At 43.1% G+C, this 21,365-nt stretch overlaps 1 long non-coding RNA gene across 1 annotated transcript in view; it reads right to left on the bottom strand.

Annotated features, from left to right (window-relative positions):
* Positions 1 to 6,538: 6,538 nt before the first annotated feature.
* Positions 6,539 to 21,365, bottom strand: part of LOC110301100 — a 23,267-nt gene continuing 8,440 nt past the window's right edge. The window contains exons 2-3 of the long non-coding RNA XR_002378679.1: positions 9,134 to 9,261; positions 6,539 to 6,707 (exon numbers count right to left, since the gene is read on the bottom strand). This is a non-coding gene — a long non-coding RNA (uncharacterized LOC110301100). The remainder of the gene's footprint in view (positions 6,708 to 9,133; positions 9,262 to 21,365) is intronic.

Genomic DNA, 21,365 nt, shown 5'->3' with positions numbered 1-21,365 from the left:
TCTCTGCCTCTCTGCCTCTCTGCCTCTCTGCCTCTCTGCCTCTCTGCCTCTCTGCCTCTCTGCCTCTCTGCCTCTCTGCCTCTCTGCCTCTGCCGTCTCCTGAGTGCTAGGATTAAAGGTGTGTGCCATCACCACCAGCAACAACAGCAAATGTCATATCTTAAAATTCACAGGCATAACATCTGTGGAGGACAATGTAATATCCTGATCAGGAAGAAACCCTGGAATTGACAGATTGGGGGGGGGGTGTCTGTGCTTCTGAGGCCTGATTCTTTAATCTGATGTGATTGGTGCACTTTACCGATGAAGTTTCGTAAAAGATTAAGTCATTTTGCCACTGACAGTGTGTGTTGGGGAGGGGTACCCTGTGCCTCCAGAAGACCTTACATTTCTCTTTGCTTCACTTACAATATTTCTTCAATTTCCAGGAACCTCAGGTGAGCAAAGAGGGAGAGGAGCTGCCAATCACAAAACTTTAAACCCTAGATCTGAACTTCAAAACCCTGAAAGATGTTCGGCTCTCAAAGGATGCTCCACTTTCAGAACCTGCTCTATAAATAGTTTCTGGGGTTGAGGGACTCACAGAGATTTAATTTGTTTGACAACATTTTCATGAGTCTCTTTCATACTTCCTAATGCCACTGTCTATGTCATTTCAAGTCCCAAACTTCAGATTACTGTGGACATTTGCTTCCAGCGGATATAGACAGAGCTGCCGGTCACCGCCAATCTGCTTCATTTCCAGAGGAAGAAAAAGATAAGGAGCACCAAACAAACAACTCAACACAGCATCCAAGAACCAGAGCCTTCCCCTATACAGTCCTCTCCTCCATCTCCCTATCCTGTTCTCTCCCGTCACGTCCAAGGCAACTCCATCTTTCAATGGCCAAACATGCAGAAGCCATGATTCTTTGGCAAACATTCAACCCAGAAAATTTAAACAGTGAAATCTGCATTTGAGGATTCTAAATGCTCCATTCATTTCAGCCACAAGCTTATAATGACGAGAGTCTAATGTTTGCTGGGTAGGCTGTCCCCTGGCTTCTAACCTGATGGTCACTGAGTCTCCCTTACCTTGGCTACTGCTCTAGGCCACTGTCATCCAATCAAATGAAATATGGGAAAAATATAAAAGCTATATACAGTGACCTAAACTTTCTGGTAGCTATGTTCCATTACAGCAGTATAGACAGAATAAATTAATTTTAACAATATTCTTTAGCCCACTATATCCCAAATCATCCCAGGGAGTAGACAATATATAAAAGTTATTAGTGACAAATCCTACATTCCTTTCTTCACACAAAGTCTTTAAAGTAAGCTGTATGCTTACACAATTTAAGCTAGTCCGTTCTGGGGCTTGGTATCATCCTGTGGCTAGCTGCCCACATGTACTTTTCTGCTCAAGGTCTACATGTAAGCTTGCCCTAATTCTCTGGCTAGTATGCTCCTTTCTGAATGAAGCGCAGAGCTGTGGAGATGGATCCATGGCCAAAGCACCTGCCATGCAAGAATGAGGACCAGAGTTCAGATGTGTAAAGCCCAATGCCCGATGGGTAGAGGGAAACTCCTATAATTCTGTGTTCTAAAGGTAGAATGAGCTGCCTAGGTAGACTAGCCATATGTGTGCAGTCTGTGTTCAGGATCTGCCTCAGTGAGTAAGACTGAACACAACTGAGGAAGTCATCCAATGTTATCCTTCTGCCTCCATGTACAGAAGCACACATGTACGTGTGGACTCCTCACCCCATGCACCCAGTCGACGTGAACAGACATACACACACATACACATGCACATGCACATGCACATGCTCATAAGCAAAAAACAACAAACAAATTTACTGTCTCCTGGATGAGACAACTGGATATGAACCCATGGTTCCAAGAGTAATCATTTGGAGTAAACCACCCAACACCTGCCAGGCCTGGTGGCACACATCTGTAATTTCAGCACTTAAGAGACTGAGGCCAGAGGATCAGGAATTCAAGGACAGTCTGGACTATGCAGTAAGACCCTATCTCAGAAAAACAAAACAAGCAAGCAAGCTAACAAACAAGGAAAAGGAAATGATAGGAGGTCAATTAAACATGAGGTCCAAATAAAATTTTTTTTAAAATGGGATTTACTAAGTCTGTAAAATTATGCACTATTTATCAAAAAATTCAAACTTAACTGGGCTTTCTGTACTTTCCTTTGATCAATCGAGAAACTCTACCAATTCTATTTAACTCAACTGAGTTGGGCTGTCTTCAGCTAAAGGAGAGTCCAGAAACATGTAGAGGTACAGGTGAAATTTCACACAGCCAGCCAAGCTGGAAAAGGTCAACTGGTATACCTTGGCCCAGCTCTGGCAGAAATAGTAACATACTGGCCACCTCTTCAAAGAAGCCAGACATGGTGATAAAGGGAGAGAGCACAACAGCAGCTCAAAGCACAAGATGAAAAGACACAGAGGAAGGGAAAAGCTGGCCTACTGAGTGAGCCTGTGCTTTCATGAGGAGAACAACCATTACTAAAGACAAAGGAAGAAGGCAGGACGGTTTGTACCCACACTCCACATTTTCATCTTCCATTCTGTGAGTTCACCAAGATGTTTGTACATCCTAGAAGAATCTCTTTGAAACAAGGTCTCACTATGTAGCTCAGACTGGTTCAAAGCATGCAATGCCCCTGCCTCATTGCAGGGGTGTACCACTACCTCTGGAGATCAAAGCCTTGGTATATATGTCTTCTGTAGCTTTACAATTTACTACAGCTTCTCCTGCCTAACAAAAAACATTTCAAGGTGGTGCCAGGCCTGCTGGCATACCCCTGGGAGGCAGAGCCAGGATCAAGGGCAGCCTGAGCTATATATCAAGACTACCTTAAAAAAAAAAAACTAAACTAAAAAGCAGCCTGGCCTGGTGACACATGCCTTTTAATCCCAGCACTTGGGAGACAGAGGCAGGCAGATCTCTGTGAGTTCTAGGACTACCTGGTACACACAGTGAATTTTCGGCCAGTCAGGGATCCATGCTCTGTCTCAGAGAAGTCGGGATGTGAGGATAGCATAAGCCCTGATTTCCATTTTTCACATTATGTGCTATTATGATGAGTAAAGAGAGAATTTGCTCCATTTTCCAAGTTTGCCTGCAAGTGAGAGGGGAGACATGCTTCCACAAAGTTCTCCGAATACTTAAAATTCCCCAACCTGTAAATTTCTCAGCTCCCATGGGACAACAAAATTACAAAACTATGGGGTGGTGGTGGCAGCAGTGGCAGTGGTGGTGGCGATGATGGTGGTGGGTGTGGTCATGGAGGTAGTGGTTGTGGTAATGGGGGTGGTGATGGGAGCTGGGGGTAGAGGGGGAGGTGGTGACAATGGCTAAAGTTCCAGGTAAGTACAGAATTTGCATCTCTCATGGTTTCCAAGGTGATGCTGCCAATGTTGGTTCAGAGGCCACACTTGGACCATTTCCTGATGAGAGTTTCTTGCTCTGCTTCTGGTTAGCATTTCTCTAGAGTAGAAACATAAAGACCACAGCCTGGGTAGACAGCTGATGATGATGATGACTGTGCGCTTGAACAACGTGGAGTTTCTACTTCATGAGTCATAATGTCCATCTGCAAAGGAGACTGGAGGAAATGAATCAAAGGTGATGCTTTGACAACAGATACCTCAAGGAGGCTTTTCCTACTCCCTGGTTACCACATCCCCCTCCATCCTTTCCTTCTCTGGTCTAGCCTCTGCTTCTGGGTCCAGCCACTTCTCTGGCCACAAGAGGACGTCTTCCCCATTCAACCCTCTAGACTGCTGTCACCCAGAAAGATCAGTCCTATGAATATAGAGTCTCCAAGTTCTATTCCTGGCTAGCTTGGAGAGAGAGGGGAGAGGGAGAGGGGGAGGGGGAAGGGGAGGGAGAGGGGGAGGGGGAGGGGGAGGGAGAGGGACCTAGTGTCCTAGCGGTGTTTTCCCTTCCTGGGGCTAACTTCAGAGAGTTACTATCCTGTCGGAAGGATAACACACAAATTCATCAAATGAAGAAGACAGAATCACTCACCAGAGCAATAATGGTTATATTTAGTGAAATTTTCAGCATTTGCTAAGGGCATTCTACTTTCTACCCTCTCCTAAGGGTTAGGCTTGATATCCTAACCCTTGCCCTCAGCTGTCCTTCCCAAAAGGCTCCTGCAGGTCCCTGTGCAGTCCATCTCTTTTTAGAACTAACTCTCTTGATGATTTCCTGTTTTCCCCCAAGCCCTGTGTGAGCTTTCAATAAGATGCAACCATTATTCATGTAAGACTCAACCAGCAAGTGAAATGGAGCTATAGGGTCAATCAAGATCAAACATAAGGAAACCCAGAGGGTCAAAAAATCTTACTCACTGCCCATGCTCACTGTCTCCATTCCTAAAAGTGCAGGGCCCTCGGGGCTCTCCTCGGAATTCAGAACATTATCTGTGGTCTGCTCTCCCGTGTCTGTCTCATCCATCTCTAGCCATGAGGAGCTCTTCTCATGAGGATCCCTCAAAGAGGAGTTTTTATTTTGGTCATTTGGGGGCAGATCCACAAAGGTGATCTCAGACACTGATCAACCTCTTCAGCCCTTAGGGGAACTTGAAAGGGGCCTTCGAAAGAATATTGGTTTCAACAAAGACTTTGATTTCCACTCGGTCACTGCTTGGCATTTCATTCAAAGCTATGGCTAGACAAGCCCTACCCATTTCCCCCATTTGTAGAACCAAACAGATTATCTCCACTAAATTTATATTGCAAATTATATAAAACGGAGACTCCAAGTAATTCTTTCCCTCAGCATTCCTAATGTGATCAGCCACTTTCCACACATAGTATCTAATATCTGGGATCCATCTGCCACTTTCTCCTAAGGCAGATTTCCCTGGAAGTCAAAATTAATATTTACTGCACAAAGTCATCTTCTTCCTTTGAAAATGGAGGTTCCAAGAAGTATTCTAGTGACTTCTTTCCCTAATTTGATGTCCTGATTTTTAAAAAACAATAACAATAAAAGTATTTCTGGCGCTGTGTTCCCTGGAGCCAGTTGTGTAAGGGATACCTGGGACACCTGGGGGCCCTGGGAACCCGTGAGAGGATCTCCATTCCTAACGAGCTTCCGAAATACCTGCTTTCTGGGTTTATTTTATTCTAACCATGAGCATATGTGTCTGTCAGTCTGTGTGTTTCGTGTGAGTGCAGCACCTGAAGAAGCCAAAAGGACTTCAGATCCCCTGGAGCTGAAGTTACAGGGGGTTATGGGGCAGCATGTGTGGGTGCTGGGAGTTGAACTTGTATCCTCTGTAAAAGCAGTGTGCTCTCTCAACTGCTGAACCAAGCTCCAGCCCCAAGAGGGGGTAATTATGTTCGCCAATTTTTAAAAGCCAGCATAATAACTGTACTCAATATGTACCTTTCTGTAGGTGCCATGTATGTTTACAGTAGATAAGGGTTTAACATAATCACTTGTTTCTAGGGCTCTGGCTAATCCACTGTTTTAACTCTGGGAAGAACCCACAACATTTGTCGAAATGAAACTCACCACTAGATCTAGAAGGCTTCTCCCCTTTCTTTTCCTATATTTACCACTCATTGCCTCCCTTTCACTCCCCAAGAGCCCATGCCATGATCTCCAGGTGATGAAATACATCCTTAAAAAACAAAACAAACAAACAAACAAACAACAAAACTTTGATTCAAAACCCCTGGTACTATTTCTTGTTACCAAACTGGGATCTCCACCAGATCATGACTTCTGAAGAAATGTGTCCCCTGTGACTCTAACCCAGCTTGGTATTCCTGATCCTGCCAGCCTAATTCACCTTCAGGTTTAGCTAACTTTAGTCCTGGAGGTGATGGGGGCTGCCGCCTGCCTCCTTTCCTTAGGGTTGGTAACCAGCCATGTGTTCCTTTTTGCAGTGACCTGAAATGAACTGACCCTCGTTAAATCATCTTTCCTTCATTTCTCCAGCCAAACAACCATACCACTAATCCCTGCACAGACTTCAAATGCCAACTGCCACCTTCTGGGTAGAAACAGCTTATTAAGCCTCCCTTTATATTGGCTCTACACTTACTTTAAACACACTTTAGTAATTGTACCTGTCACTGTGCAATATGGCATTTGTATCCCTGTCCTTTCCCTCAAGTAGATAATGGACACCTAGAAACCCAGGCAGGTATCTGGTGAATTACTTTGCAACCTCCAACACGCAGCTATTATCTGGCAGAGCGGGCATTCAGCAGTGTGTAGGTTGAATGGATTTCTCAGATTTTTATGAGTAGATATTATCTACTTAAGATTTGTTTTGCCACTACTAATTCTCAGAGATGTCATTACATGTTACACATATATGGTGTTTCTCATATATACATCATAGCTGAGCAATGATGCCACTGTAGTTTTTTATGAAACTAATGTTGATAGAATCTAAAACAGCATCAATAGAATGTTTCCTGGAATGGAAGAATTATTCTACGTCCAACATGATGGTCACTACTAACACAGAAGAAAAAGATAAAGACCTCTTATAATGTGAAGAGAATTTTAATAGTGTTATTTTTGATTGATTTAAAGCAAAAAGCCATATAGGGGCTAGAGGCTCCCCCATGGACAGCAGGCCTGCAGGACACTGATGCTCTCATCCGGGAGGAACCGATAACACCAAGCTGTTGCTATCTTCACTGTGCATGGAGTCCCCACTGGTGTCCCTGATGGGAGAGAGGATGGGAGTGGTCAGCTGAGGAATGGGAAAAAGGTTTTACTGTTTAGAACTACTGGTGCAAGATGGTAACAAGCAGTCCGGTGTTTTTTCATCCATTATTCTAAAGCTCTTGATGAACAGTGTACCCATTTATCTAAGCCATGAGGAGCACTTTCATCACAACCTTTGACCTTCATTAGGCCGCTCTTTTTGGTCACTACGTCTTTTCCTGTCCCTGTGTTCCATTTCAATAAGCATTTCTAATCCACAATGGATAGTGAGAAATTTCAAGTGGCGATGCTGAAAGAGGCTAGAGAGGGTGTGGGGGAGGCAGGAAGGAACTGGGTATTAAAATACAGGTTTCCAGTCACCAGAGGATGCCTTCAGAGAGAGATGGGTAAAGAGTATTTATGTGGCGAAGTCTCACTCCCCCATTGCTGCCTGGGGGGGGAATAACCACACACAGAGAAAGAGATAGTAGCTTAAAGGCATTTTGACCTAATTCATGTTCTAACTTGAGATGTATTATAAAGAACCCAAAGCTAAGCAGTGCAAAGAAACCCAGAGAGCTTGTCCTACACCAAGCCCTGATCATCTTTGATTATCCAAGTGGCCTCCCAGATTCAGACACTCTCTTCATGCTTAAACAGGCCAAGCTGGTGCATCTCTGTCAACCAGCTAGATAGATCCAAATCTACCAGATAAAACTGGCAAACTAAATATATAGATAATATTTGTAACAGGAATGTAGAATTCATGTTGGGCTCCTTTTTTACAGTAACCTGTGTACTTAGAACCTGTGTGTCTTTGAAAATACAGCACCATTTAAAGTAGGTCTACTGGTTGTCATGGAAACCAACTAATTGTGTATTAAGGGAAGGGGATACCTTGTGTCAGAGGATGTATAATATAATTCTAAGCATACGTAGGTAGGGGTGTGTGTGTGTGTGTGTGTGTGTGTGTGTGTGTGTGTAGTGTTACTGCATAATGTGTGTACATGTTTAATATGTTTGTCTGTACATATCCAGCATACAAAACCTTGAAAGAATGCAACCAAAGAGTAGCGAGGATTATATCCATGTACTAAAATAAAAAATAAACTATAATAAAGATATAAACATATATGAAATATTTCACAGAAAAACGTAGAGCAAATAACAACAACAAGAAAAGAACACTACTTTAACTGTCAACATAGTCATATCTTTTAGGCATCAGGTGCAAGGACCCTACCTGACAGCTTTCAGAGTCTCAGAGTTAGGCACTGGGCTTTTACTTCTTTGGATCCATTAAAATTGATATATAGAACCCTCCCTTATATCCACTACTTACACAATAAGTGATTTATCTTTGTCCAGGAAAAAATCCAAGTTCAACTTTCTCCTAAACAGTTTTTGGTCCTTATACACTTGTTTAATGATGTCAGCAAACAGGTGTGTTTCCCTTTACATTAATTGCTCTAGAATCTTGAATTTTTAATGAGGTGGTCTAAAGCCATAGTTATCGATATCTAAAACCATGCTATCAAGCCTTTTTTCAGCTCAAGAACAAAAGCAAAGTCTCCATAAACACTTGTCTTGCCTATATGGGCTTCTCACCTTTAGAAATGAGACACTTGCCATTGCTTTCCACTAGATTCCAAGAAAATGAAAAAAAAAAAAAACTTTTAAAAAATTAGGTAATGGCGGAGTGGGTAGTTTGGTGATAGCCTGGCACATGCAAGGCTCTGAGTTTAAGCCACTCTGCAAAGCCCCAAATACATAGAAAGTAGGTACTAAAAGCGAATCATTGTTTGGACTCCAAACCAACACCTAGATAGTAGATTCACAGTGCTGAACGCACTAAGGAGCAGCAGGCTCAGACACACTGGAAGTCTAGACGTCTGGGGAGAGCCTGTGTTCCAGACTGGGGTAGTCACTCCGATGCATCCTACACCACAGATGGAGATGAATGCAAATGAAAGCAGACCTGGATCCTAAATGTGATACGAAATAGTTGCACCATAGAAATAACTCGAGGTAATTAGGAAGCAAGCCTGCCCAACTGGATGACTGGACTTGCATAACAAAATAATCTCAACAAAACCCAGCGCTGGATGAGGCAACTCCAGCAGCAAGTTGACAAACTGGCTCTTCTACGGAGAGAGACTGGGCCAGCTAGATGTGCTCTCTCTGAGGCCTAGGCTCCTGAGTTAAAAGGTAGACATCACTACTAATCTCCCCCAGCTGATCATGACTATTAAAGTATTTCTGTAAAAGTAGAAATACGCTATTATTATACTCAGGTTTATACTTCTTCAAAGGAATTGAAAGAGAACAAAGGTACATATACCTGCTGTATCAGCCATTGAACAGGAAGCGTTGTGATTCATAGTGTTACTGCTAGTAACAAAACATCATGTACCAAGACCATCAATAACGAGATAGGATATACCTGCTTGGTGCTCCCCACGGATGGAAATTGCCATGTGGGAGTTGTTTTCATGTATTTTGAGTCACAACTGTTGGTTTGCTAGAAGTGGGCCTTCACGTCTAAGAGAGCAGTTGACTCAGGCATCTTTCCTGAGGAACAGATAAAAGGAATATGGAGTGATGGAGAGAACTAGTAGAAGAAGAGGAATGTCTGTGGATGGATTGTATAGAGGTTAGAAGTCGAAAATAAGAAAGATTGGAGCTTCTGAAGCGCTGGCTACTAAGGGTGATCCAAGGACAAGAAATAAGGGCAAAAATTAGCCTACCTCTGAGTTTGTAATGGCCTGTGTCATTTTCTCCAGAGGAGTGGGCAGTCAAAACCTTCACCTATTGCTGTGTTAAGTACAATATAGATTAAAATAAACTTTGGTATGGGAGCAAAAAGAAATAGAAATTTGGTTGTTATTCTCAAAACCAGCAAAGGACAGGTGAGTTGAGCGAGGGTTGATCAGCTATGTCAAAAAGTGAGGTGTCTTAGTTAATTTTCTAGTGCTGTGAAGAGACATCATGGTCAAGGTAACTTATAAAAGAAAATGGTTAATTTGGGTCTCACAGGTCCAAAGGGTAGTAGAGTTCATGACCACTATGAAAAGGAGTGTGGTAGCAGGCAGGCAGGTATAGAACAGGAGCAATGGCTAAGCGCTTACATCAAAATCTACAAACAAAAGCCAGGGAGAGAGTACTAGTTGGAAATAGCATAGGCTTTTGAAACCTCAAAGCCCACCTTTAGGGTCAAACCTCTTTAACAAGGCCACACCTCCTAAGCCTTCCCAAACAGTTCTACCAACTGGAAACCAAGCATTCAAACAATGGTGTCTATGGGCACCATTCTCATTCAAACCACAGAAACACAGGGTGAGTGTGCCCTGGCATAAAGAGAGGGTGACAGGATCCCAGCCTGCCATGTGAGCAGATGATAGAAATAGAGCCAAATCCAGAAGTTGAGAGATTTGGGGGAGCTACTGAAAGACTCTAAGTTTTGGCTTCCTCATGGACAAAACATGGATTACAAATAATAAAAAATTATGTCCTCTATCCCAAATTCTTATGATGAAATCCCTACCCCCAGAACCTCAGAATGTGGCATTTAAGAAGGTAATTAAGATTAGATGAGGTCATAGTGGCAGGGTCCAATCCCAGAGGATGAAGGAGAGGTAGATGGAGACACATGGAGAAAGCGGTCATTCTAGTGGCAGGAGGAAAGGCCTTCAGAAGAAACCAGACCCCCAAGCCCTTGGTGCCTGATTCCCAGCCTCGAGAACCATGGGAACACATAATTCTGCTGTTTAAGCAACCAACTTGTACTTGAGGCTAGCCTAGAAATTAATTTACATGCAAATGATACAGGAGTAGCTATGAGGATTAAATAGAAAAAAGTAGAAAGAAAGAGGAGGCAGATATTTAATGCCAGTCATTTCTGTCTCCTGCTTAAAACGGTGCTCAGCCTGCCGATGATTACTCGGGCAGAGAAGGGACAAATACATGAGGGATGGTTTTTCGATGAAAGTCGAAACCCAAAGCCTCTGAGCTTCAGAAAACTGACACAGCCACAGATTCTGGGTAACCTAAGAGACACCGATCTGTTAGTGTGGTGGCAATTTCACAGGACTACTTTCCAGTGTTAGAAGTTATAATTAGAACATTTTAGAAATATTTATGTATTTATTATTTACTTATTTATTTGTGTGTGTGTGTATGTGTGTGTATCTATGTGTGAGTATCTGTGTGGGGGTATACACATATATGGATACAGGTGCACATACCTGTGTAGTTATAAGTCCCTGTGCAGATGTGTGCACCTGTGCAGATATGAGTCTCTGTGCAGATGTGTGCACCTGTGCAGGTGTGAGTACATGTGCAGATATGAGTACTTTGTACCAATGTGTGCACCTGGGCAAGTGTGATTCCCTGTGCAGATGTGTGCACCTGCGCAGGGGTGAGTTCCTAAACACATATGAGTACCTGTGCAGGTGTGAAGGCTGGAAGAAGGTATCTGTTCCCTTGGAGCCAGAATCACCAGTGTTTGTCATGGGTGCTGGGATAGGAACTCTGGTGCCCATGACTGCACAACAAGCACTCAATATCGCTCAGCCCCTAAAAGTTTTAGAATTCTCAAAATTGTTTATTTGCTAAGTTCTTTCGAAACCACCCGTGTACTATTTGTTTCTGTGGATGAATAGGTCTTAATTTTTAAATCATGCCAACAGGTATGACTAAATTAATGCTCAACCAAGGTCTATAAACGTTGCTATCTGACTCACCGTGGAAAAGAATGTCTCTTGATCTAGAAAACCACTTGTTCCTCATTCGTTAGCACATGGTGAGTACTGACAGCCGTCAGCTCTGAGACAGCACAAGCTCGTTTTCATGTTATCCCCAGCCTCTGCTTCCAAAGGCCAAGAATGCTTGACAGTTGCCCTGGTGTTAGTTTTCTAAAGTAACTGAGTTTCCTGGAATCTCACTTCTGGGCTTTTTGAGCAATTTGTTGCTCAAATCCTTTCCAAAAAGATAGGCCTCGATGTTGACCTACAGATGGCGCTCTTGGGCTGCAAGAAACAACTCCTTTAAGGAAAATAAATGAAACTAATAGGGAAAATTTTCAAACACTACAAAACTAAAGAGTATTATGATAGATTACAAACTACCCATCACTTAGTGTCAGTAAATTATGAGCCCCCGTAATTACCTCGCCCACTGGACTTTCGTGTATTTCTGCGACGAAGCTTCACGTTCTGACATACGTACACATGATAGACCAATCAGAACGCTGAGGGCATGCAGCAGCAGTAGCAGGTACAAGGGCACTCGGAGTTCTTCCCTTGAGCTGCGTGAAACACACAACACACTGCCATTAGTTACAGTCCGAGGTACAGTATTGGCATGATACTGGGGTTGTTTCACATCTTGGCTACTGTGAATTTCCCATAACATGGGAGTACAGAGAGAGGTTGGTCCATTTAAACATAAGAATTTTATTTTCTTTCTCCGGTAGCGAGATTGCTAAATCACGTGGACCGTGCTGACCTTGAACTCATAGCGGTCTGCCCGCCTCTGCCTCCTGGATCACCGGGATTACAGTCCTGCCCCAGCACACCCAGCTCTCCTCTACTCCTTTTTATAAGCATCATCCCTCTTTGGTCTTTTTTGAAAAGAGCTGTTCTATCTAGAGTGAGGTGATGAGGTCTGTTTGAGGTTTTGATTTGCGTCTCCTCCTAGTTATCAACGGCATTCTTTCAGAGACCTTATGGCCGCATGTTTAATTTGTAAATATTTTCTCCCATTCTGTAGGTTTCTTTTTTTTTTTTTTTTTAACCTGGCAGAAGCTCTTCAGTTTGCTCACGGCTTGGGGAACCTTATAAAAAGAAGAAGAAAAAAAGTGTTTGCTAGGCAGCTCTCACAAGTCAGCAGCTCTACATGTTCTCTTTGAGGGCTTTCAAAGTTTAATTCTTATATTTAGGTGTTTGATCCGATTGGAGTTCTAACATTTTTTTTTTAACTGATGAGTGAGTGTTCCCCACAAACACCTCCTCCCTGCCATGGATATTCAGGTTTTCTAGAATGATCTATTTAATAAACTATCCTTTTCCCATTGTGCATTCCTGGTGTCTCCCTGAGGAACTACTGTCTATGAACGCATGGATCTATTCTAGATCCTCTATTATGGTCTACTAGTCTATGTGTGTTCCATGTCAATATCATCATATGGGTTACTATGGACATGTTTGATATACTTTGAGCATATTTTAAAATCAAGGGGTACAATGCTTCTAGTTTCTTCCTTTTACCTTTTTCCTTTTAAGACTGTACAGCTACTTGGGAGTCTTTTAATTATTTCAAACAAGCTGTACAATTTTTTCTGCTTTAATGAAACACTAGGATTAATGAAATACCACTAGGATTATGCTAGGAACGTCATTGGATCTATAGACTGGCTTTAGGTCATAAGGAATGTTTTCAAGAAGATTTAGTTTTCCCAATCCATGAGCACAAACCTAATGGGTGATTTTTTTTTAATTAAATCTCAGTCATTACACCATGGATTAAAAAATATTCCAGCAGGTACAGATAAAAGTTGATGGCAAGGAGAATACCTTAGCAAGCCACAATGTGACAGGATATTTATTTTTTAATCTATATAAAGATATACAACAATATATTTTATTTGTTTTATTTATTTTTTTAAACCTGTTAATTCACAAAGGATCTTTTAAAGGATTATCTATATTATTTTTAATTATGTATCACGTGTGTCTGTAGGAGATACACGTAAGTGCACACATGTACTAGGGGAATCCAAAATCATCAGATCCCGTGTAACTAGAACTCCAGGCCATTGGGAGCTGCCCAATGTGGGTGCTGAGAATTGGACTTGGGTGTGCTAGAAGAGCCGTCTGTGAGCTCTAAACCGCTGAGCCCACAAAGAATTTTTAAAACTTTTTTTAAATGAACCATTCAGTGGCTGGGGAGATGGTTCCGTGGGTAAAGTGCTTGCTGAGGAAGCGTGGGGATCCAAGTTTGGATGCCTGGACCCACGTAAGGATCAGGTCACGCCACGGTGTACCTAAAATCTCACTGCTGGGAGTAGCCTGGGCTCGCTGACAAGCTAGCCTAGCCAGTCGATAAAGCCCAGTCTCAGTGAGAAATCTTGTCTTCAAAAAACCAGGTAGCCAGAGATAAAAAGGGATATCCAACACCAAACCTCTACCTTCCACACTTGCTTGCAAGGGAACCCATACTGACACATGTATGCACACGTGCACACATATATGTGCACATACACACAACACACACACAACACATAGTTTGCATTATTGTTTCCGTTTCCCATCAGTGACTCTTAGTGCAAAGAACTGCGATGCTCTCTCTCTCCCCCACCCAGCACCCACTCACATACCCACTCTTGTTTCGCTTCATCAAATATTTGCATATATACTCAGCCCACAAGTGGCCGCACCATGAAAACTGGCTGGTGCTATTTAGACAACTCATAGTTTTGACAAAGCTTCATTACATCAAGTTTGTTATTCATAAAGAAAGGCATTAAGAATTAGGTCAGTGAACAATTGTATTTCAAACTGAGATGATGGGGTTTTGTTCATGGGAAGGTCATAGGGGAAGCCCTGTCTTTAGAAACCATAGCAACATCATGAGGGTTTTATGAAGGGCTCTCCCTAATGAACCGAGTTCTGATGCTATCTCACACTCTCTACACACACCTGGGGGATGAAGAAGCAGTTCAGTGTGGAGAATGCCAACATTTAGGGATCATTGTTGTGCCCCAAGTCCACGAGAAACCCAGACGAGCACAAGAATTGCAAAGCCCGCTGCAACTCACAAAAGAGTCTTTTGAAGTTGGTTTGCCCACCTAGCACTCACTGCGTGAATGCTGGCAAGTAACCCTGAGTCCAGAAAACAGGATAGGAATAGTGTGAATATTCACAGAAAGGGGGAATAGACGGTGGAATAGTACTGAAGGGGGGGTTAATGGGTGTCTATTCAAGGACTAATTTCATGGCCAATCATAACTGTCTGTGACCTGACCTCTGTTTACCTTTTACTTTTTCCGTGGTCTCCCTTGAGCTTGTTATTTCTCTAAGGTCTCAAGGACAGGCACCTGGAGAGTTATCGGAGGAGGGTTGAGTGTTGGTTTTTGAGACACAGAGGCGGTGCCGTTCTAACGATAGGGGACACAGAGTCAAACTGTCTGTACAACACTGAAATCTCTCTAGTATCAGTAATTCGGGGGTTACCACAATCATCATGAGTCTTCAAAGAGCCCAGTCTTGGAGCCCTCCATTTCTATCACCACAGGATCTCAGCAGGGCCTCAGCAGCTCTGTGCCTCAGTTTCCTTTTCTGCACTCAAATGAATCGTTGTGCTCACTCATCCTCTTCAACACAACTGTAGCAGAGGTGAAAGGTGGGTGGGTCCTGTCAATCAAATCTGGATGTGAATCCCTCCATGTGTGACCTTCCGCCGGTGACCATCTTTTCTCGGTTTCGATAGCTGTAATAGAACCTATGACATGGGGATGATTTTAGATCAAAAGGTACATGCGTTGAAAGCAGTCACCAGAGATCTTAATCAATTTCTAGGCTAGGGGGACCTCCAAATCAAGAAACAGAATGGACTCTAGAGTCCTTTTCTTAGGACAGAATCCTCTGCCCTAACATTAAACTCATCCCAGAACTCCACATCTTTCTCTATAGCTCTTTGGCCAGTGAGGTCTTCCCAGGGTACTTTAAACAAAGCCTCACCTATTCTGAACCTAACACAAAGGGAAGTTAAACTCCTAGCTGATGCTTAGGGAATTCTGGTCCATTCTTCCTCCTTCTGGTCATCCACTAATACCTTTGAGCAGTCAACCCAGATGTTGCTTAAAGAAAACAGTGATTGGTGTTCTGTGGCAGATGGTAATGAGTTGAGATGCTGAGGTGGGGTGACTCACAGGCTGCTGGCAATGTTACTCCATCCATCTGCAGGAAGCTACAGCTGTCCATCTGGGGTTTTCCCGAGCGTTTAGCCTCCTCATTCTCAAGTGGGAGGGACAGGGAAGGGGCAGATGCCTTCGAGTAAGTCTAGATGGGGTTCTCACAATCTCCCGTGGGGTTCACAGCAAGGAGAATTAAAAACCTAACGCTGCCTCTGTCATTTTAAATCAACCTCCTACAATAGGAGAAGCTTGAGGCACTCATGTGTGACTGGTCACCACGGTGGCATGTGGAGACTCAGAAAAAGCCCTGTGTTTGGCTCTAAGTGTTCCAAGAGGGAGAGGGTGAAGGAGGAGGATTTCTTCACAAATTTCCTGTAAACACTCCAGTCAACCCAGCTTTGTGCCTTGCATGGTAGCATCCACAATCAGGTTCTTGACCATTCAGAGAAAACCCAGGTGAAGAGATCTCGGCACTGAAGAAAGGAGTATCGGCAATGGACAGAGGGAGGTAAGAAGGTGAGCAGAGAAAGGAGGTACTGGGGTTGTCACCTCCTTCCCTGCCACAGAAGATGCCCACTGTTTCCCAACCCCATCTGACCAAAAGATATATATGCTAATAAGTTATATACTAGACAGAAGTGCTGGCACACACCTGGCACCTCAGCACTAGGAATGCAGAGAAACTGCAAATTGAAGGCCAGCCTGAGCTACACAGTGAGACCTCAATTTTCATTTAAAACTTAAAAAAAAAATGACATGGTATGTCAACAATTAATATCCCAACATAGATTTAAATAGGTTTAAGACACATTCCAGAAACACTGGATTTAGATAAAATTAGAGGAATCACTTACCTCAAGATTTCTCAGTATTTTACATATCCTTATACCGGGCCTGAAATATCTCTCAAACATAACCACAGGTTAGATAAGACAAGAGGAAATTTTATTTTGTTTGCTTATTGTTTGTTTGTTGGATGTTTGTTTGTGGATATTCTATTTTGTTTTGTTGGGGTAGGGGGCAGGGCCTTACTATGTAGCCCAGGCTATGAATCCCAATCAAGCCTAAAACTTCGTGTATTATCATCCTCCCTCAGGCCCCTACACGTCAGGATTACAGGCATGTGACACCGCTACAGCTATTTCATTTTTTAAATCCTGTTTTTTCAAAGTGTTATATTATTCCTCAAAGGTAAAGGGTCACACTCAAATCTAAAGAGAAGCAGCTATCTTCTACATGAGGGAGGTTTTGTGTGACTCCATTGACCATTGGCCAGGCGTTATTCCTGTTACCTTAAAACACACAGGGCTAGTTCATAATGTTGTTCCACCTATAGGGTTGCAGATCCCTTTAGCTCCTTGGGTCCTTTCTCTAGCTCCTCCATTGGGAGCCCTGTGATCCATCCAAAAGCTGACTGTGAGCATCCACTTCTGTGTTTGTTAGGCTCCAGCATAGTCTCACAAGAGACAGCTATATCTGGGTCCTTTCAGCAAAATCTTGCTAGTGTATGCAATGGTGTCAGCGTTTGGAAGCTGATTATGGGATGGATCCCTGGATATGGCAGTCTCTAGATGGTTCATCCTTTCGTCACTGCTGCAATCTTTGTCTCTGTAACTCCTTCACTGGAAAGAGAGGCCCATTGGACACGCAAACTTTATATGCTCCGGTACAGGGGAACGCCAGAGCCAAAAAAAAATGGGAATGGGTGGGTAGGAAAGTGGGGGGGGGGTATGGGGGACTTTTGGGATAGCACTAGAAATGTAATTGAGGAAAATACGTAATAAAAAAAAAAACGTTAAAAATTAAAAAAAAAAAAAAACCACAGGGCACCAAAAACTTTCGACCCCTCTCAGCCTCAAACTCCAGTTGTCATTAAAGGAAGAAGCTTTAACCACTTGTGGGTTGAATTTTGCACCAACAGACACACAAACCCCATGTGCATTAACACACTCATAACCAGTTCCACAGAGCAATAATCTATTTGGAGACAGAGTCTTCCAAGATGTAATCCCAGTTAAAATGTCATCAGGGTGAGGCCTAAGTCACAAGACCACTATCTTTCAATAAACTGGAAATGTGGCTACAGAAACATGCACAGAGTTGAGGTGTTGTGAAGAAATGGAGGGAGAGCAGCCATTTAGAAAGAAGCCAGAGAGGGAGCCATAGAACAGACCCTGTGCAAGTGGCCTTGGAAGGTCCCAAGCCTGTCAACACCTTGACCTTGTAGTTACAGCCCCCAGAGTTGTTAAAGAGGCTGCACGCATTGTTTTTCTGGCAGGGGCTGTGTTAGTTACCTTTCCCATTGCTATGATTAATCACCTAACAAAAGCTGCTAGAGAAAGGCTTGTGTTCCAAGTTTCATTGAAGTTGGGGAGGCATCCTGGCAGGAGCATGAGGCAGCTGCTTACATCCATCCCGCCAGGAAACAGATGTTTTCACTTCCTCCTTTGCAGTCCAGGACCCCAGCCCGTAGAGATGGGGAGGCACCATGTTCATGGTGGGTCTTCCATGGTCGGCTAAATCTCTCTGAAAACAGCCTCATAGTTAAGGGTGGACAGTGACAGTGAGTCACCACAGTTGTTGAACCACATCCCCGCTGGATTGATGGACTGACTTTACAATGTAAAGTCATACTTCCCATTCATACTTCCCCTTTATCATCAGATTCCTTCTGAGGTCCCTTCATTTCCAAGACCACCCTAGATGATAGAGACACAGCAGCCAGCAACCAAGAACAACTCCCCTGCCGCCGTGGATCTCTAAGAAGGGACACAGATGTGAAATCAGTCACCCGGACGCTTCAAGTTACAAAAAGAAAGAACTCAGAGGAGACAAGGAGGATGCTAAACAGAAGCAGGAGCCTGCCCCACCCTGGGGTGTGGGAGGAGAAGCTTCCAGGAAGAAGCAACAAACAAGATGAGGACTGCAGGGTGCGACAGCAAGGTTCCCACCAGAGGGAGCTGCAGGCTCCGACATCAGAAGCAAGCTCAAATGGAGAAAAAGAACAGAAACACTGAAGTGGTCAACGCCAGATCAGCACCCAACTAGATCCTGGAAACAGTCCACTTTTGGAGTATCAGATCCTTGTGTTAACAGCATGGGACACTCTCATAGGACTCCCTACACCTCAGTGAGCAATTCCGCTCCAAGACATACCCAAGAAACCTGAATAAGTTGTCCCCACAAGTATACACCTGTATTCAAATACTTAGAGTAACCAAAAGTAGAAAAAGAAATCCCAATGTTGATTAATTGATAAACGAATAAGCAAAAATTGCATATCTTTACACCATGGAAAGTACTTAGCCAAAAAAAAAGATATGTGCTACAACAGAAGTGAACTATGACACTGTGCTAAATGAAAAGCTAGCCATAAGTGACCTCATAACATATTCTTCTATTTATATAAAGTGATCAGAAATGGCAAAGCTACAGTATTGGCAGGGATCAGAGATGGGAATAAAGCAAAGAGACTCCTGGATGGAGACTGTTTCTTTTAGAGACAAGGAAGATAGTTTGTGTTTAGATAATGGCGATACTCACACGTGCACATACGAAATCCTACTGGCTCATATCCCTCAAGAAAGGCACTTCCCGTCCTCCTAAGTGTATTCAGTAAGAGATGTGTGAAAGGAAAACACAGAGACCATCTTTGTGTTTGACAGTGGTTGGAATGAGCCCGTTATCTAATACTCTCAATGAGTGATACACTCTAAATCCAAAGCATCTTTTAAGTACATTGGTAAGCTCGTAAAACCATCAAGGACAAACAACAAAAGTGAAAAGAAGTAAACGAACTATTACTATTAAAGTTAACCCTTAAAGTCATTTGTCTAGACAAATGATTTTTGTTTTTGTTTTTGTTTTTCCCCCCAAAGGACAGGTGAGAGACTTGTGACCCCACTGAGGTAGAACACCTAATAGCAAACCTCTCAGCCTAGCGCTAAGATTCCCCGAAAGCCTGATTCAAGCAGGGATGAACAATCATGGTGAAGCATAGGATATCGTGAATATCTGATTACTTTTGAGTTACTAAAAGAAATCTCATGGAAGCCAGAGAGCTGGCTTGGTGGTTAAGAGCATTGGCTCTTCTTGCAGAGGACCTGGGCTCAGTTCTCAGCATCCACGTGGTGACTCACAGTCACCTGTAACTCCAGTTCCTGGGTACCCAATACCATTTTCTGACCTCCTCAGGCACCTGCATCCACATGCCACCCACATATACTGAGAAACATATAAAACAAATAAGTAAATCTTACCAGGCAGTGGTAGTGCACACCTTTAATCCCAGCACTCAGGAGTTCAAAGCCAGCCTGGTCTACACAGCTAATTCTAAGGAAGCCAAGGTTTTTATAGAGCAAAACCCTGTCTCAAAAAAATTAAAAAAAAAATTCTAAAATTAAAAAAATATATACATCCAATATAGTTTCAGCTACAAAAATTATGCTCCAATGACACCTTATCCAACCTCTTAGATATTATTAGGAAAATCATACTTTAAAATCTTGATAATGAAGAGAAGGGAAAACAATTTCCTTAAGGAAGGAGTGTTCACCAAGAATTACATTCAGGTAAGCAAAATGGTTTTTAAAGAAGCAGAATAAACGACAACATTTTCAAACATCCAGTAGATGTGCTGACAGACTGTCACTGCAGAAAACGTTTAGTGGTGTTCATGTTTCAGAAGGAAAGCAATTCCTAGGGTCACCCAGATGGCTCAGCAGCTAAGTAATCAGCAGCTGAGGAAACCGCCTTCTTCCCGTCCCCAGGACACGAGGTTGAAGCAAAGAACTGACATCCCAGAAGTTGTCCTCTGACCTGCAGCACCAACGAGACATTCTCCGTCCCTTGTATTTGCCATGGACGTTGGGAAGGCACTGTCTTTTCTAGATCAGCCCATCCAAGGTGACAGCTCTTCAGAGGCACTTAGAAAAAGTCTATCTTCCCTTCACAATGCAGGCACATCAGTAGCTTCTGTTGCTGCGACATCTGTATTCTCCAGTTCTCCTGGGTGTCTTTAGGCCTGGAACACTATGCAAATACTCTCTGAGTTAAACTTTCACGGACCTGTCTTTGAATATGTCATCTACTTCCTGCCACAACCCTAACTGACACAAATCTATCCTAGGGTTTTACTGCTGTGAACAGACACCATGACCAAGACAACTCCTATAAGGACAACATTTATTTGGGGCTGGCTTACAGGTTCAGAGATTCAGTTATTATAATCAAGGCAGGAACATGGCAGCATCCAGGCAGGCATGGTGCAGAAAGATCTGAGAGTTCTACATCTTTATCTGAACCCTACTGGCAGGATACTAGCTTCCAGGCAGCTAGGGTGAGGGTCTTAAAGCCCATGCCCACAGTGATATACCTACTCCAACAGGGCCATACCTTCTAATAGTGTCAACTCCCTGGGCTGAGCATATACACACCATCGCAGATGCATGCTGGGGATGTTAAGAAAAGACGAATTGTGTAGACCCAGAGAAAGTGATTAAATGGAAAAATAAAGATGAGTGGGAATTGACATAAAATACACATACATGTATACAGATACATACAACACATGCTGACGAAAAGACAAACTGCTAACAGCAAGAAAAAGCAAAACAACCAAGTCCTTCCCAGGACAGAGAAGCAAAGCGCGGCAAGGTTGGTGTCTAGTCTTAAAGGGCACTAACACGGCAGGACGATCTGATGGCAATAAATATACAGAAACTTCTAGAAAAAATGTAATTCCAATGAAAACAACAGAAGC

This window comes from Mus caroli, chromosome 9 (genome assembly GCF_900094665.2).
Source record: "Mus caroli chromosome 9, CAROLI_EIJ_v1.1, whole genome shotgun sequence".
In the NCBI taxonomy this organism is placed as follows: Eukaryota; Metazoa; Chordata; class Mammalia; order Rodentia; family Muridae; genus Mus; species Mus caroli.
This window is presented reverse-complemented; position numbering and strand designations above follow the sequence as displayed.